The following is an 18815-nucleotide window of genomic DNA, read 5'->3' as shown; positions in this document are numbered from 1 at the left end:
TTAAACCCTGATTAGCCTGATAAGTCAATGACATGCGGACCCCACATGTCAGTTTGACCCAGTCAACACCTCTGTTGACTGTTGATGTCATGCTGACATCATGCTGATGCAGTAATGCTGATTTCGAATTAATTTAGTAATACTAATTTAGAAAATGATTTAAAACTTTAAAAATTAATATAAAATAATTCGTAACTTGGATGAAAATACATTGCACATGAAAGTTGCTCAAAACGACGAGACAACTCCGGATTCATAGCCCGTTCATCCGCCACACACCCCTAGCATCGCGTAGCGAACACGCAACTTTCCCCCTCCGGTTCATTTGTCCGAAAACGCGAAACACCGGGGATACTTTCCCGGATGTTTCCCCCCTTCACCAGTGATACGTCCATTTTGCATCATGCTTTTATATCGATATTTATTGCTTTATGGGCTGTTATTACACATTATGTCACAATACTTATGCCTATTCTCTCTTATTTTACAAGGTTTACATAAAGAGGGAGAATGCCGGCAGTTGGGATTCTGTGCTGGAAAAGGAGCAAATATTAGAGACCTATTCTGCACAGCTCCAAAAGTCCCGAAACTTCACGGAAGTCATTTTCAGAATATATAAAAAATACTGAGCGCAAGAAGTTCACTAGGGGGGCCACACCCTGCCCACGAGGGTGGGGGCGCGCCCTACCCCCTGGCGCGCCCTCCTACCTCGTGGGCCCCCTGGTGGCCCTCCGATGGCCATCTTCTGCTATATGGAGTCTTTCGATGAGGAAAAAAAATCATAAGCCATCTTTCCGGACGAGACTCAGCCGCCACGAGGCGGAACCTTGGCGGAACCAATCTAGGGCTCTGGCGGAGCTGTTCTGCTGGGGAAACTTCCCTCCATGAGGGGGAAATCATCGCCATCGTCATCACCAACGCTCCTCTCATCGGGAGAGGGCAATCTCCATTAACATCTTCACCAGCACCATCTCCTCTCAAAACCCTAGTTCATCTCTTGTATCCAATTCTTGTCTCCAAGTCCGGGATTGGTACTTGTGGGTTGCTAGTAGTGTTGATTACTCCTTGTAGTTGATGCTAGTTGGTTTATTTTGGTGGAAGATCATATGTTCAGATCCTATATGCATATTAATACCCCTCTGATTATGAACATGAATATGCTTTGTGAGTAGTTACGTTTGTTCCTGAGGACATGGGAGAAGTCTTGCTATTAGTAGTCATGTGAATTTGGTATTCTTTCGATATTTTGATGAGATGTATGTTGTCTCTCCTCTAGTGGTGTTATGTGAACGTTGACTACATGACACTTCACCATTATTTGGGCCTAGAGGAAGGCATTGGGAAGTAATAAGTAGATGATGGGTTGCTAGAGTGACAGAAGCTTAAACCCTAGTTTATGCGTTCCTTCGTAAGGGGCTGATTTGGATCCATATGTTTCATGCTATGTTTAGGTTTACCTTAATACTTTTGTTGTAGTTGCGGATGCTTGCAATAGAGGTTAATCATAAGTGGGATGCTTGTCCAATTAAGGACAGTACCCAAGCACCGGTCCACCCACATACCAAATTATCAAAGTACCGAACGCGAATCATATGATCATGATGAAAACTAGCTTGACGATATTCCCATGTGTCCTCGGGAGCGCTTTACATCATATAAGAGTTTGTCCAGGCTTGTCCTTTGCTACGAAAAGGATTGGGACTCCTTGCTGCACTTTATTAACTTTTGTTACTTGCTACTCGTTACAAATTATCCTATCACAAAACTATCTGTTACCTATAATTTCAGTGCTTGCAGAGAATACCTTGCTGAAAACCGCTTATCATTTCCTTCTGCTCCTCATTGGGTTTGACACTCTTACTTATTGAAAGGACTGCGATAGATCCCCTATACTTGTGGGTCATCAAGACTCTTTTCTAGCGCCGTTGCCGGGGAGTGAAGCGCCTTTGGTAGGTGGAATTTGGTAAGGAAAAATTTATATAGTGTGCAGAAATTTACTGTCACTTGTTACTATGGAAAGTAATCCTCTGAGGGGCTTGTTCGGGGTATCTTCACCCTGACCAGTAGAGCAAAGAGTTGCTCCTCAACCTACTGAACCTACTGAAAATGAAAATGTCTGCTTTGAAATTCCTTCGGGTATGATAGAAAAACTGCTAGCTAATCATTTTGCAGGAGACGAAACAACACATCCTGATGAGCACCTAATATATGTGGATGAAGTTTGTGGATTATTTAAGCTTGTAGTTGTACCCGGAGATGTTATTAAGAAGAAGGTCTTCCCTTTATCTTTGAAGGAAGATGCATTGACATGGTATAGGCTATGTGATGATACAGGGTCATGGAACTACAAACGATTGAAATTGGAATTTCATCAGAAGTTTTATCCTATGCATCTTGTTCATCGTGATCGCAATTATATATATAATTTTTGGCCTCGTGAAGGAGAAAGCATCGCTCAAGCTTGGGGGAGGCTTAAATCAATGTTATATTCATGCCCTAATCATGAGCTCTCAAGAGAAATGATTATTCAAAATTTATATGCTCGGCTTTCTGATAACAATCGCACCATGCTCGATACTTCTTGTGCTGGCTCTTTTATGACGAAGACTATTGAATTCAAATGGGATTTATTGGAAAGAATTAAACGCAACTCTGAAGATTGGGACCTTGACAAAGGTAAGGAGTCAGGTATGACACCTAAGTTTGATTGTGTTAAATCTTTTATGGATACCGATGTTTTTCGTAAATTTAGCATTAAATATGGACTTGACTCTGAGATAGTAGCTTCTTGCTGTGAATCTTTTGCTACTCATGTTGATCTCCCTAGGGAGAAGTGGTTTAAATATCATCCTCCCATAGAAGTAAAAGTAGCTGCACCTATTGAAGTTGAATAAAGGACTATCACTTATAATGATCCTATTGTTCCTACTGCTTATGTTGAGAAACCACCTTTTCCTGTTAGGATAAAATATCATGTTAAAGCTTCAACTGTGGTTCGTAAAAGCAATATTAGAACCTATACACCTCCTGAGCAAATTAAAGTTGAACCTAATATTGCTATTTTTAAAGATCTCTTGTCTGATAATATTGATGGGCATGTCATTCATTTCCGTGATGAGACTGCTAGAATTGCTAAACCTTGTGCTAAAGATAAACCTAGATCTTTAGTAGGCATGCCTGTTATTTCTGTTAAAATAGGAGATAATTGTTATCATGGCATATGTGATATGGGTGCCAGTGCTAGTTCTATACCTCATGACTTATACAAAGAAATTATGCATGATATTGCACCTGCTGAGATAGAAGATATTGATGTCACAATTAAACTTGCCAATAGAGATACTATTTCACCAATTGGAATTGTTAGAGATGTTGAAGTCTTGTGTGGGAAAACTAAATATCCTGCTGATTTTCTTGTTCTTGGTTCCCCACAAGATAGCTTTTGTCCCATTATATTTGGTAGACCCTTCTTGAACACAGTTAATGCTAAGATAGATTGCAAAAAGGATGTTGTTACTATTGGTTTAGGTGATATGTCTCATGAATTTAATTTCTCTAAATTTCGTAGACAACACCATGAAGAGGAATTACCTAGTAAAGACGAAATTATTGGTCTTGCTTCTATTGCCGTACCTCCTAGTGATCCTTTAGAACAATATTTGCTAGACCATGAAAACGATATGTTTATGAATGAAAGAAGGGAAATAGATGAAGTATTCTTTAAACAAGAACCCATCCTAGAACACAATTTGCCTATTGAAATCCTAGGGGATCCTCCTCCACCCAAGGGCGATCCCGTGTTTGAGCTTAAACCGTTACCCGATACTCTTAAATATGCTTATCTTGATGAGAAAAAGATATATCCTGTTATTATTAGTGCTAACCTTTCAGAGCATGAAGAAGAGAGATTACTGAAAACTCTGAAAAAGCACTGTGCTGCTATTGGATATACTCTTGATGATCTTAAGGGCATTAGTCCCACTCTGTGTCAACACAAAATAAATTTGGAGGAAGATGCCAAACTAGTTCGTGATCATCAATGACGGCTGAATCCTAAGATGAAGGAAGTGGTAAGAAAGGAAATACTAAAGCTTCTTGAGGCAGGTATAATTTATCCCGTTGCTGATAGTCAGTGGGTAAGTCCTGTCCATTGTGTCCCTAAGAAGGGAGGTATTACTGTCGTTCCTAATGATAAAGATGAGTTGATCCCGCAAAGAATTATTACAGGTTATAGGATGGTAATTGATTTCCGCAAATTAAATAAAGGTACTAAAAAGGATCATTACCCCTTACCTTTTATCGATCAAATGCTAGAAAGATTGTCCAAACATACACATTTTTGCTTTCTAGATGGTTATTCTGGTTTCTCTCAAACACCTGTATCAGCCAATGATCAATCAAAGACTACCTTTACTTGCCCTTTTGGTACTTTTGCTTATAGACGTATGCCTTTTGGTTTATGTAATGCACCTGCTACCTTTCAAAGATGCATGATGGCTATATTATCTGACTTTTGTGAAAAGATTTGTGAGGTTTTCATGGACGATTTTTCCGTCTATGGATCCTCTTTTGATGATTGTTTAAGAAACCTTGACCGAGTTTTGCAGAGATGTGAAGAAACTAATCTTGTCTTGAATTGGGAAAAGTGCCACTTTATGGTTAATGAAGGTATTGTCTTGGGGCATAAAGTTTCTGAAAGAGGTATTGAGGTTGATAAAGCCAAAGTTGATGCTATTGAAAAGATGCCATGTCCCAAGGATATCAAAGGTATAAGAAGTTTCCTTGGTCATGCCGGGTTTTATAGGAGGTTCATTAAGGACTTCTCCAAAATTTCTCGGCCTCTGACTAATTTATTACAAAAAGATATACCATTTGTCTTTGATGATGATTGTGTAGAAGCATTTGAAATACTTAAGAAAGCATTAATCTCTGCACCTATTGTTCAGCCACCTGATTGGAATTTACCCTTTGAAATTATGTGTGATGCTAGTGATTATGCTGTAGGTGCTGTTCTAGGGCAAAGAGTTGATAAGAAATTGAATGTTATTCAATATGCTAGTAAAACTCTAGACAATTCTCAGAGAAATTATGCTACTACTGAAAAAGAATTCTTAGCAGTTGTATTTGCTTGTGATAAGTTCAGACCTTATATTGTTGATTCTAAAGTAACTATTCACACTAATCATGCTGCTATTAAATATCTTATGGAAAAGAAAGATGCTAAGCCTAGACTTATTAGATGGGTTGTCTTGCTACAAGAATTTGATTGGCATATTATTGATAGAAAGGGAGCTGAGAACCCCGTTGCAGACAACTTGTCTAGGTTAGAAAATGTTCTTGATGACCCACTACCTATTGATGATAGCTTTCCCGATGAACAATTAAATGTCATAAATGCTTCTCACACTGCTCCATGGTATGCTGATTATGCTAATTATATTGTTGCTAAATTTATACCACCTAGTTTCACAAACCAGTAAAAGAAAAGGTTCTTCTATGATTTGAGACATTACTTTTGGGATGACCCACATCTTTATAAAGAAGGAGTCGATGGTGTTATTAGACATTGTGTACCTGAGCATGAACAGGAACAGATCCTACGCAAGTGTCACTCCGAAGCTTATGGGGGACACCATGCTGGAGATAGAACTGCACATAAGGTATTGCAATCCGGTTTTTATTGGCCTACTCTCTTCAAGGATGCCCGTAAGTTTGTTATATCTTGTGATGAATGTCAAAGAATTGGTAATATTAGTAGATGTCAAGAAATGCTTATGAATTATTCACTTGTTATTGAACCATTTGATGTTTGGGGCTTTGATTACATGGGACCTTTTCCTGCCTCCAATGGATATACACATATTTTAGTTGCTGTTGATTACGTTACTAAGTGGGTAGAAGCTATTCCAACTAGTAGTGCTGATCATAACACCTCTATTAAGATGCTTAAAGAAGTTATTTTTCCAAGGTTTGGAGTCCCTAGATATTTAATGACTGATGGTGGCTCACATTTTATTCATGGTGCTTTCCGTAAAATGCTTGCTAAATATGATGTTAATCATAGAATTGCATCTCCTTATCACCCACAGTCTAGTGGTCAAGTAGAATTGAGCAATAGAGAGCTCAAATTAATTTTGCAAAAGACTGTTAATAGATCTAGAAAGAATTGGTCCAAGAAACTTGACGATGCATTATGGGCCTATAGAACTACATATAAAAATCGTATGGGTATGTCTCCGTATAAAATGGTTTATGGAAAAGCATGTCACTTACCTCCCGAACTAGAACATAAGGCTTATTGGGCCATTAAAGAGCTCAATTTTGATTTTAAACTTGCCGTTGAGAAAAGGTTATTTGACATTAGCTCACTTGATGAATGGAGAACCCAAGCCTACGAAAATGCCAAGTTGTTTAAAGAAAAAGTCAAAAGATGGCATGATAAAAGAATACAAAAGCGTGAGTTTAATGTAGGTGATTATGTATTGCTATACAACTCTCGTTTAAGAGTTTTTGCAGGAAAATTCTCTCTAAATGGGAAGGTCCTTACGTTATCGAGGAGGTCTATCGTTCCGGTGCCATAAAAATCAACAACTTCGAAGGCACAAATCCGAAGGTGGTGAACGGTCAAAGAATTAAACATTATATCTCAGGTAATCCTATAAATGTTGAAACCAATGTTATTGAAACCGTAACCCCGGAGGACTACATAAGGGACACTTTCCGGAACGTTTCAGACTCCGAAAAGGAATAGGTATGTGGTACGGTAAGTACACCGACTGCAAAACAGTTCTAATGGCAATTTTCTTCCGTTTTGGAATATTTAGAAAAATAGAAAAATAAGAAGCAGTCCGGGAAGGACACGAGGCCTCCACGAGGGTGGAGGGCGCGCCATACCCCCTAGGCGCGCCCCTACCTCGTGGGCACCTCGTGTGCTCTCCGGACTCCGTTTTCTTACACGACACGTATTTTGGTCGGTAAAAGTTCATTATATAACCTCCTGGAGGTTTTGACCACCGTATCATGAAAAAAATCTCCTGTCTTTGTTTCGAGCTGTTTTTCTGACAGATCCAGGTCGTCATGTTGTCTTCAAGTGCCCCCAAGGACCAGTTCTTCGAGAAGGTCATCAACCCCTACCTCGCGGAAGTGCTGCAACACCCTCAAACCATTCAGATGCGTGAGGGGTTGTTGCACATCCGCGATGTTGAGGGACCAAGGAAGACCGGAAGCACGGAGGCAAGGCTCGAGGCATTGGAGCAATAAGTTTTCAAGTGTCAGGAGATGGTGGAGCGTGGACTCGATTCCAATCACATTATGATCACGGAGTTCACCAATAACCACAAGATGGACTTCAAGGACATTGGGGAGGCCATCTTCAAGCTTCATGAGAAAATCGAGCACCTCCAAGCCCAGATCTATGACCTGCAAAATCAAAACTGTGAGTATGAACATAGATTCAAGAGGATGAGTTTGGCTGCAGATTTGAGGTTTCAAGAGACTCGATCATCCTTCTATGATGGTGAGCCTATGCCTTGGAAGAAGGACGACAAGCCTACGCCATCAACAAAACCATCAACTTCTTCACCAACAAAGGAGACATAATCACATGGGTATGGGCACTCCCCTTGGCAACTGCCAAGCTTGGAGGAGTGCCCCGGTATCGTATCACCATCACTTTTATTTTTACCGCTTTTCTTAGTTCAATCCTTTTGGTAATATCTTGATCTAGTAGTATAAAGTTTTTAGTATGAACTAGTTGTGAGTTTTGCTTTATGATCCTTCTATGTAATCGAGTTCGTGAGCTATATATAATAAAGATTAGTGTTGAGTCAAGGGCTTGATTATTTTGCCATGACCCTTGAGTGAATAAAATAAAAGAGAAAGAATAAAAAGAAACAAAGAGATCATATGGATCTTATGGAGAGTAATGAGCTCACATAGAAAGAGTATGATGAATAAAAGTTGTTGAGAGTTGACAATCATAGTTTTGGTCATCATTGCAATTAATAGGAAGTAATAAAGAAAGAGAGGTCTTCACATATAAATATACTATCTTGGACATCTTTTATGATTGTGAGCACTCATTAAAATATGACATGCTAAAGAGTTGACGTTGGACAAGGAAGACAACGTAATGGGTTATGTTTTCTTACATCTGAGATAAATTATATTGTCCTGGATCATCCAACATGGTTGAGCTTGCCTTTCCCTCTCATGCTAGCCAATTGTTTGCACCAAGTAGAGATACTACTTGTGCTTCCAAATATCCCTAAACCCAGTTTTGCTATGAGAGTCCACCATACCTACCTATGGATTGAGTAAGATCCTCCAAGTAAGTTGTCATCGGTGCAAGCAATAAAAATTGCTCTCTAAATATGTATGACTTATTAGTGTGGGAGAAAATAAGCTTTATACGATCGTGTGATATGGAAGAAATAAAAGTGATATACTGCATAATAAAGGTCCATATCACAAGTGGCAATATAATGTGACGTTCTTTCGCATTAAGATTTTGTGCATCCAACCATAAAAGCGCATGACAACCTCTGATTCCCTCTGCGAAGGGCCTATCTTTTACTTTTATCTCCTACCTTGCATAAGAGTCATGGTGATCTTCACCCTTCCTTTTTAAATTTTATCTTTTGGCAAGCACAACATGTTGGAAAGATCCTGGTATATATGGCTAATTGGATGTGAGTTTTCATGAACTATTATTTTTGACATTACCCTTGAGGTAAAACGTTGGGAGGCAAAACTATAAGCCCCTATCTTTCTCTGTGTCCGATTAAAACTCCATACCCATAAGTATTGTGTGAGTGTCAGCAATTGTGAAAGACTATATGATAGTTGAGTATGTGGACTTGCTGAAAAGCTCTTATATTGACTCTTTCCTATGTTATGATAAATTGCAATTGCTCCAATGACTGAGATTATAGTTGTTAGTTATCAATGAAGTTTATGATTCATACTTGAAATTGTGATTTAATTGTTACTCTAGCATAAGGGATCATATGACAAGAATTACATAAGTTGCTGTTCTAAGAATGATCATGATGCCCTCATGTCTGTATTTTAATTTTATCGACACCTCTATCTCTAAACATGTGGACATATTTTTTGATTTTGGCTTTTGCTTGAGGACAAGTGAGGTCTAAGCTTGGGGGAGTTGATACACCCATTTTTCATAATGCTTCTATATCGAAATTTATTGCATTATGGGCTGTTATTACACATTATGTCACAATACTTATGCCTATTCTCTCTTATTTTACAAGGTTTACATAAAGAGGGAGAATGCCGGCAGCTGGGATTCTGGGCTGGAAAAGGAGCAAATATTAGAGACCTATTCTGCACAGCTCCAAAAGTCCTGAAACTTCATGGAAGTCATTTTCAAAATATATAAAAAATACTGAGCGCAAGAAGTTCACCAGGGGGGCCACACCCTGCCCACGAGGGTGGGGGGCACGCCCTACCCCCTGGGTGCGCCCCCTACCTCGTGGACCCCCTGGTGACCCTCCGATTACCATCTTCTGCTATATGGAGTCTTTCGATGAGGAAAAAAAAATCATAAGCCATCTTTCCAGACGAGACTCCGCCTCCACGAGGCGGAACCTTGGAGGAACCAATATAGGGCTCTGGCGGAGCTGTTCTGCCGGGGAAACTTCCCTCCGGGAGGGGGAAATCATCACCATCGTCATCACCAACGCTACTCTCATCAGGAGAAGGCAATCTCCATCAACATCTTCACCAATACTATCTCCTCTCAAAACCCTAGTTCATCTCTTGTATCCAATTCTTGTCTCCAAGTCCGGGATTGGTACCTGTGGGTTGCTAGTAGTGTTGATTACTCCTTGTAGTTGATGCTAGTTGGTTTATTTGGTGGAAGATCATATGTTCAGATCCTATATGCATATTAATACCCCTCTGATTATGAACATGAATATGCTTTGTGAGTAATTACGTTTGTTCCTGGGGACATGGGAGAAGTCTTGCTATTAGTAGTCATGTGAATTTGGTATTCGTTCGATATTTTGATGAGATGTATGCTGTCTCTCCTCTAGTGGTGTTATGTGAACGTCTACTACATGACACTTCACCATTATTTGGGTCTAGAGGAAGGCATTGGGAAGTAATAAGTAGATGATGGGTTGCTAGAGTGACAGAAGCTTAAACCCTAGTTTATGCGTTGCTTCGTAAGGGGCTGATTTGGATCCATACGTTTCATGCTATGGTTAGTTTTACCTTAATACTTTTGTTGTAGTTGTGGATGCTTGCAATAGAGGTTAATCATAAGTGGGATGCTTGTCCAAGTAAGGACAGTACCCAAGCACCGGTCCACCCACATACCAAATTATCAAAGTACCGAACACGAATCATATGATCATGATGAAAACTAGCTTGACGATATTCCCATGTGTCCTCGGGAGCGCTTTACATCATATAAGAGTTTTTCCAGGCTTGTCCTTTGCTACAAAAAGGATTGGGCCACCTTGCTGCACTTTATTAACTTTTGTTACTTGCTACTCGTTACAAATTATCCTATCACAAAACTATCTGTTACCTATAATTTCAATGCTTGCAGAGAATACCTTGCTGAAAACCGCTTATCATTTCCTTCTGCTCCTTGTTGGGTTCGACACTCTTAATTATCGAAAGGACTACGATAGATCGCCTATACTTGTGGGTCATCAGCCAGTATCACCTCCTAATGTGTTAGGGCACACCTCGCACTGTTACTTGTCATGTCATGCATCGATATGGATCTGTCTGCATTGTATTCATTGTTTATTCCCCCTTCTTCTCTCTGGTAGACTACGAGACTGACGCCGCAGCTAGTGCCCCGATCGACTACGTTTTTGACGACCCCTCCTTGCCAGAGCAACTAGGAAAACCCCCCTGATCACCAGATATTGCCTACTCTTCTCTCTACTACTTGCATTAGAGTAGTGTAGCATGTTACTGCTTTCCGTTAATCCTATCCTGATGCATAGCCTGACTTTGCTACTACTGTTGTTACCTTTACCTGCAATCCTAAATGCTTAGTATAGGATGCTAGTATTCCATCAGTGGCCCTACATTCTTGTCTGAGTGCCATGCTATACCATCGGGTCGTGATCACTCGGGAGGTGATCACGGGTATATACCTATATACATAATATATGATACCTGTGGGACTAAAGTCGGGTCGGCTTGTAGAGTACCCGCAGGTGATTCACGGATTGGGACCAAAAGGACGTTTGTCCTGACGGCCCTCTGAGTGGACCTCTGTGGCAGAGCGATAGGGCAGGTTGAGACCACATAGGAGAGAGGTGGGCCTGGCCCTGGTCGGCATCCGTGATTACTTCAAAAATAACACATTTAATGAGATCTTGGTATTTGATCTGAGTCTGGCCACTGGCCTATACGCACTAACCAACTACGCGGGAACAATTATGGGCACTCGACGTCGTGGTATCAGTCGAAGCCTTCTTGACGTCAACGATTGAGCGGTGCGCGCCGGATTGGAATGGAACGCTTGCTCTTGTATTAGGGAAGCTAGGTCTGCTTCTGGCCGCCCACGCAATGTACAGGTGTGCAATGGGCAATGGGCCCAGACCCCTGCGCGCATGGATTTAGACCAGCGTGCTGACCTCTCTGTTGTGCCTAGGTGGGGCTGCACTGTGTTGATCTTCCGAGGCCGGGCATGACCCAGGGAAGTGTGTCCGGTCAAAGGGGATCGAGTGTGTTGGGTTATGTGGTGCACCCGTGCAGGGAAGTTTATCTATTCGAATAGCCGTGTCCCTTAGTAAAAGGATGACCCGGAGTTGTACCTTGACCTATGACAACTAGAACCAGATACTTAATAAAACACACCCTTTCAAGTGCCAGATACAACCCGGTGATTACTCTCTCACAGGGAGACGAGGGGAGGATCACCGGGTAGGATTATGCTATGCGATGATACTTGGTTATCTTACCATCTACTCTGTTCTACTGCTTCAAGATGGAGGCTGCCAAAAGCGTAGTCTTCGATAGGACTAGCTATCCCCCTCTTATTCTGGCATTCTGCAGTTCAGTCCACATATACTACCCCTTTCATTGATACCAATGCATATGTAGTGTAGTTCCTTGCTTGCGAGTACTTTGGATGAGTACTCATGGTTGCTTTGCTCCCCCTGTTTCCCCCTCTCTATACCTGGTTGTTGCGACCAGATGTTGCAGCCCAGGAGCCATACGCCACCGTCGACGACGACTCCTACTACACTGGAGGTGCCTACTGCTACATGCAGGCCGTTGACGGTGACCATGAGTAGTTTAGGAAAATCCCAGGCAGGAGGCCCGCGCCTCTTTCGATCTGTATCCTAGTTTGTGCTAGTCATCTTGTGGCAACTTGTTTAACTTATGTCTGTACTCAGATTTTGTTGCTTCCGCTGACTTGTCTATGATCATGCTCTTGAATTCGAGCCCTCGAGGCCCCTGGCTTGTAATATGATGCTTGTATGACTTATTTTATTTTTAGAGTTGTGTTGTGATATCTTCCTGTGAGTCCCTAATCTTGATCGTACACGTTTACGTGCATGATTAGTGTACGATCGAATCGGGGGCGTCACAAGTTGGTATCAAAGCCGACTACCTGTAGGAATCCCCCTTCCACACTCCTTGGCCGAAGTCGAGCTAGACATTACCAAACTTTTACTAACATGGTTGTGTGTCTTATGGGCCCACGTCGCATTAGGATCTTTTACTCCTCGATCTTCACTCTGGGACTCTAAGCTCTCTTCTACTCGGGTTAAACAAATTTACTAACTCTACATTAGGATCCTGTGACCACATTCACCCCAAAGTTGGATAAGCCCTAGTTATTCCTTAGAGTAGTATTTTGAACAATACCCACACTGTCATTTGACTCCTTTGAAACATCTTTGTTTTCATATGGAACCCACGAGGCAGGTCGTGCGCCACACGACAGCCATTGGTGTCCCAGGTTCACCTGCTGTGTTAGCTGAGATGATGACCTATCTGGGTTATCGCTGGCACCCTGAGTACACCGTGTATGAGCAGTACCAGGACTTTAACCAGGAGCAGTACCGTGCCATCGTCCACCTCTACTCTCAGGAGTATGACTCCACTACTGTGCTGCACAATGCTCATGGTGTTGGAGTGACCATCAATATGGCAGTCCACGATGCTGCTTATGCTGCTCTGACACGTATTCGTGGAGAGTATCAGGAGTTGGACACCTCCCCCTTCAGGCACATTGCTATCGCATCCGACGAGGGTGCGGAAGGATACTACACTGCCGCCTGCTCCACCGTCACCTGAGAGCCCTTTCACCATCAGAACCTGGTTCTGCATGCTGATGGGCTGGATCGAGCTAACCGAGCTCTTCGCCACAAGTTGTACACCACACGTCAGCAGCTTTACCATGCGCTGACGCTGTTGCACGCCTTGGTTCGATCTGGTGAGCTATCGCGATCTGCGATCTACACAGCCAGGATCGTGATGCCCTAGGGTGTCGGCTGGCCAGATGTGGGAGGCTACTCTCCCGCACTTGGTCCTCTTCTGCCACCTGAGCGTCGGGTTCTGCACCAGAGTATCCGCGGACCCCAGACTACTGACGTGGAGGACTTCCCTTCACGTCACTACAAGCTGTCAGGCTACACCTACCTCCACAGTTCCTCCTAGGACTGATGTAGGCTTGCTTATCAGTATTAGATGCATTTGCCGTGAGCCCGCGTGCCGCCAATGATGTCTTTACACTAGTAGAAAACAGGGCTATGGTCCAGGCCGGCTCAGCCCATTAGTCCCGGTTCAGTCTAGAACCGGGACTAATGTGAGCATTGGTCCCGGTTCGTGCGGCTAAGGCATTAGTCCCGGTTCATCTAGACCTTTTGGTCCCGGTTGGTGGGATGAACCGGGACCAATGGGCCTCGCTCCTGGCCCACAATCATTGGTCCCGGTTCGTGCCACAAACCGGGACTAAAGATTAGACCTTTAGTCCCGGTTTGAGGCACGAACCGGGACTAATGGGGATGAGACCTTTAGTCCCGGTTCGTGCCACGAACCGGTACTAAAGGTCCCATTTGCAAACTATACCCCCCCCCGTGGACTGCCTTTTTAGTGTTAGAAAAAACAAAAGAAAATGATAGAAATGTCAATAAAAATAAAATAAAATAAGTTTCACATGTGATATGTGGTCTAGTTGTTGGGAAAATTTACAAATATGAATTTCGACTTTATTTACAAAATCTCTCTAGAATTTGTAAAATGGGCATAACTTTTGCATACGAACTCGGATTAAAAATTTTTTATATGAAAAATCATCTACTCGGATTAAAAAGTTTTTTATACGGCCTCTTTGCAAATTTCTAGAATCCTCAAATTCCAAAAGGAAAAGAAGTTATGCTCAAATTTCAGTTTTTTTAAATTTTAGTTTTTTTAAATACTTATTCAAGAAGTATTAGTGTTACTAAATAATTATTCAAGAATATTAGTGTTATTAAATAATTATTTCACCTTTTTTGAATTTTGGTCAAATCTGGTCAAACTATGGTCAAACTGTGGTCAAACAATGGTCAAACTACTTATTCAAGAATATTAGTGTTACTAAAAAATTATTGTTTTTTAGAACAATAGTTTTAAACTCAAATAGTGAAATATGTGACTTCATGCTCAAGCTAAATTCCTGAGGGTTAATAGGATTGACATCTTACTATTGTCAGGAAAACAACAAGTGCAGACTTGGAAACGAGGGAGAATAGAACCCGGAAGTTAAGCGTGCTCAGGCTGGAGTAGTGAGAGGATGGGTGACCGTTCGGGAAGTGAGATGATTTGGAATGATGAGGGGTGATTAGAGATTAAATTGAGCAGTGATGAGGGGTGATTAGAGATTAGAGGTTAAAGTAATTCAAAAATTTGAAAATAAAAAAAGTTCAAAAAAAATCAAAAATAAAATTCAAAAAAAATCAGGAAATTTCCTTTAGTACCGGTTGGTGTTACCAACCAGGACTAAAGGTGGACCGGCCACGTGGAGGGCCTTTAGTCCCGATTCTGGATTGAACCGGGACTAAAGGGTCAGGGCATTAGTACCGACACTTTAGTCCCGATTCCAGAACCGGGACTAAAGGCCCTTATAAACCGGGACTATAGGCCCTTTTTCTACCAGTGTTAGTCTATGTACTGAAATCTGTGTGCCGAACTCTATGCATGATCCCTTTTGTAAGATATGCCGACTACTTTGTAGTATCTATCATGCTCCTTTATTTATGCATGTTTCATCATGAATGATTCTTGTCTTTGCAAATTTCTCAATGCTGAACTACCCCTGTTAAATTTTAGCAGGATGGTTAGACTAGGTGGTCGTGGTCGTGGTAGCTATGCCCCACTACCACCTGAGTACATGGCTGGCATGATCCAATAGCTCGAGCTGAATCGCCAGTTCATGGAGAATATGATGGCTCAGTTCCCTCGCCCCAATATGAACCAGTAGCTAGCCCAAGTGACTGCAGGATTTCATGCGCCTGAACCCAACCATCTACCGTGGCTCAACCCAGCCTCTGGATGCTGATGACTGGCTCCGTGACATCACCTATGAGATAGAGTCTGCTGATGTAGCCCCTGCCAGCTATGTCACCTTTGCTTCCTTCTTTCTGAAGGGACCTGCTGCTTAATGGTGGGACATCCATAGGCGTACTCTGCCGGTTGGAACAATCATCACCTGGCCAGACTTCCAAGCTGCCTTCCGTGCCCGCTTCATTCTTCATGGAGTCATGGACCAGAAGAAGCACGAGTTCCGCAACCTCACGCAAGGCAACAAAACTTTGGAAGCTTATCAGCGGGAGTTTCTAGACTTGTCCCGCTATGCTGAAGAGGACATTGCAACTGATGCTCGCAGACAGGAGAAGTTCCGTGATGGACTACGAGCTGACATCAAGCTCGCACTCACTACAAAAAATACACTTCCGTGATGATACATGTTTGTCACAGTAGGTCGCGTTTTTTGTCATGCATGTACATCCATGAAAAATTTATGACAGAATCAAGATAGTCATACCTGTGTTGTCGTAGAAGTGTTCCATGACATTACCAAAATTATCATCACGGAAGTGTCCACTTCCATGACGATAAATCGCGCGTCATAGAAGTGTTTTCGTCAAGGGTGACTGACACATGGCATCCACCATAACGAAACGCCGTTAAGCTATCGGGTCAGGTTTTGGATCCGATAACCCGTTAACAGCCCCGACCAATGGGAAATTTCCATGTGTAAAATTCTTATTGGCCGGACGAAACACGTGTCAGCTCATCAGTGGGTCAGATAGGCGCCTATGATACGTCGACATGTGGCACAACCCAACAGAGGCCCATTCCTGTGAAAAGGCCGGCCCGTTTGACTTGGTTAAAAGGTGGCGGGCCGGCCCATGTAAAGCCTGTTAACGGCCTGTTCGCATATAGCTCATTTACAGCCCGCTAACCCAAGGCCCGTTACGCCCTATCCGAATTAGGCCCAGTAGCGTCATTTGGGCCACCCAATATGATTCCAGCCCATTTTCACTTCTGGCCCATGTATGGCCCATGACATCTTTCGGCCCATATTAGGCCCTATGTAACTCTTGGCCTATTAACGGCCCGTGGTGAAACTGGCCCGTAATGAACAGTGTATCACTTTACACCCATTAACGGCCCGTGGTGAAACTGGCCTGTAATGAACAATGTATCAAATTATACCCATTAATGGCCCGTTATTCCGTTGGGCCGTTTCCAGCCCATGTTATCTTTCGGCCTTCTCAGAGCTCATTTATTCTTGGGCTCATTTCCAGCATTCGTTTACTTATGGCCCGTTACTGTCATTTTCTGCTTGTGGGCCAAATTCAGCCCGTGGTTACAGTCGGCCCGTTTGTGGTCCGTTAATATGTTGGGCCATTTTCATAGCGTCATCAAATACGGCCTATTAACGATGGCCCGTTATGGTCAGCCCATGAACGGACGATTCCAACTCTAGCCCGTTTACAGCCATAATGCGGCCTGTTATTGGCCCATGTTTAGGCATCGATCATACTGCCCGTATAAGGCCCATTGATGATATGACCCGTAGAAGGCCCATTGTTTCTACGGCCCGTAGAAGGCCCACTGTTTCTACGGCCCGTAGGAGGCCCAGTGTCACTACAGTAAATATTAGCCCATGGTTATTGTGGCCTAGTTTTAAAAAATAGGTTATTGCAGCCACTAGCAAACCACGGAAAAAGAACTGCAATGTCTAGAAGCAAACAAATAAACAAGACAACAAGGAAATAAATAAGCAAGCAACTTACGCTAGGCTATCACGGCTATCACACATATTACATCCACTGGGCATCAAAGTTCGCCACCAGTGCAAATAACGCGCCGACAAAAGAATATACAAAACTGAGAGCACTTCAGAAGGCACTAGGCCTGGCCAGGTCGGCCCCCCCAAACAGCTGAAGAAGCTGAGTAGACCTCAGTTGTGTCAACGATAGATGCATCAACACTAGATTTAAGGCATGATGGTGCGCACGGCAGTCCTCCGACATCTTCATTGCATCTTTGACTTCAAGTCAGAGCTGAGCTGAAGCAAGCCTTTCCGCTTTAAGTTGAGACTGAAGAAGTCGAACTGATTAAGGCAGCGACTGCACAGAGGTTGTCTCACACCTGCTGGTGAGTAGCTTCAACTCACTGTCTTCATCAAGACATGACCTTGGGGTCATCTCGCTGTCCTCAAGATGGTTTGGCTCACTATCTTCCCTAAAGTTCTGCCTGGCATAAGAGGTACGAGTCTGAAAGAGAAACAAGGAGACACGTAACATGTTTCACAATTATATAAGCAAATAAATGGATCTGTTCTACATAAGGAACATGTTTTTACAACTACAATTTGAAACTGGTAGTTGTTGCAAACATCCAATCAGATGTAAACAGCAAAGCAAACAACAGTGGAGGAAATGATGCCTATCCAAATCTATACTAGAACAAAGTTTGAAGGCTTGAGAAGGATGAACTTACATTACATGTTAACATGGGCTGGACAAAGCCCTTCTCCATGTTGATGGAAGGATAATTCAATAAATTCCCCAAAGAAAATTCTTTATAAGCGTTGCCATTATTCTACATTTTGCAAAGAGTAAATATAGATCAAATAATATTGGAATAAACAGAGGATAATGAAGCTTAGGTGCAGACTGATGATACATAATCAAATAGCAATTAATTAAGTACAACGTTACAAGGCAAAAGGGAGAGAGGTACTGACAAGAGCAATGCAGAGCCCATTATTGTTTTGAGATCGTATGATCCTTTGAGCAAGGAGATTCATCTGAAATTAGTTTTCATACAAGAGAGAAGGTAAGGCACAAGCAGAAATTTAGGAGTTCAAATTTTGAATTGATATCATAGACAGTACCTGACGCTGGGCTCCCAGCAGTTCTAATAGGGGTTTGGCCACTGGAGTAGGGGTAAAGTGTGGTACAGTTGGGCCTGTGTTTTATGTGGCTGCTGATCTATCTGATTTAACAGGTATCACTACCTTTTCCAAATACCTAGTTTGTACTCCTTGACAACCTGCACTCACCCTCTTCCTTTTGGACACCTATTACGAAAGAACAACATTTGACTGGAAAAACATAGTGTGACAACACATGGAATAGGTACAGAAAATGGATAGGTATGGCATATACTCATATATGATGCTTAAACTAAGCAGTTGGTGTAACAAAGTAGAAGTAATGCAAGAGGTCAGAAGCAAAATATGTGCGACCAATACAACTTTGCAAAGTTAGAGCAAGCACCTTGATGGGTGAATAAGATAGGCCATCCTCCACCAT

This window comes from Triticum urartu, chromosome 3, assembly GCF_003073215.2.
Source record: "Triticum urartu cultivar G1812 chromosome 3, Tu2.1, whole genome shotgun sequence".
In the NCBI taxonomy this organism is placed as follows: domain Eukaryota; kingdom Viridiplantae; phylum Streptophyta; class Magnoliopsida; order Poales; family Poaceae; genus Triticum; species Triticum urartu.
The sequence above is the reverse complement of the archived record's forward strand: the minus strand, read 5'-3'. Positions refer to the sequence as shown.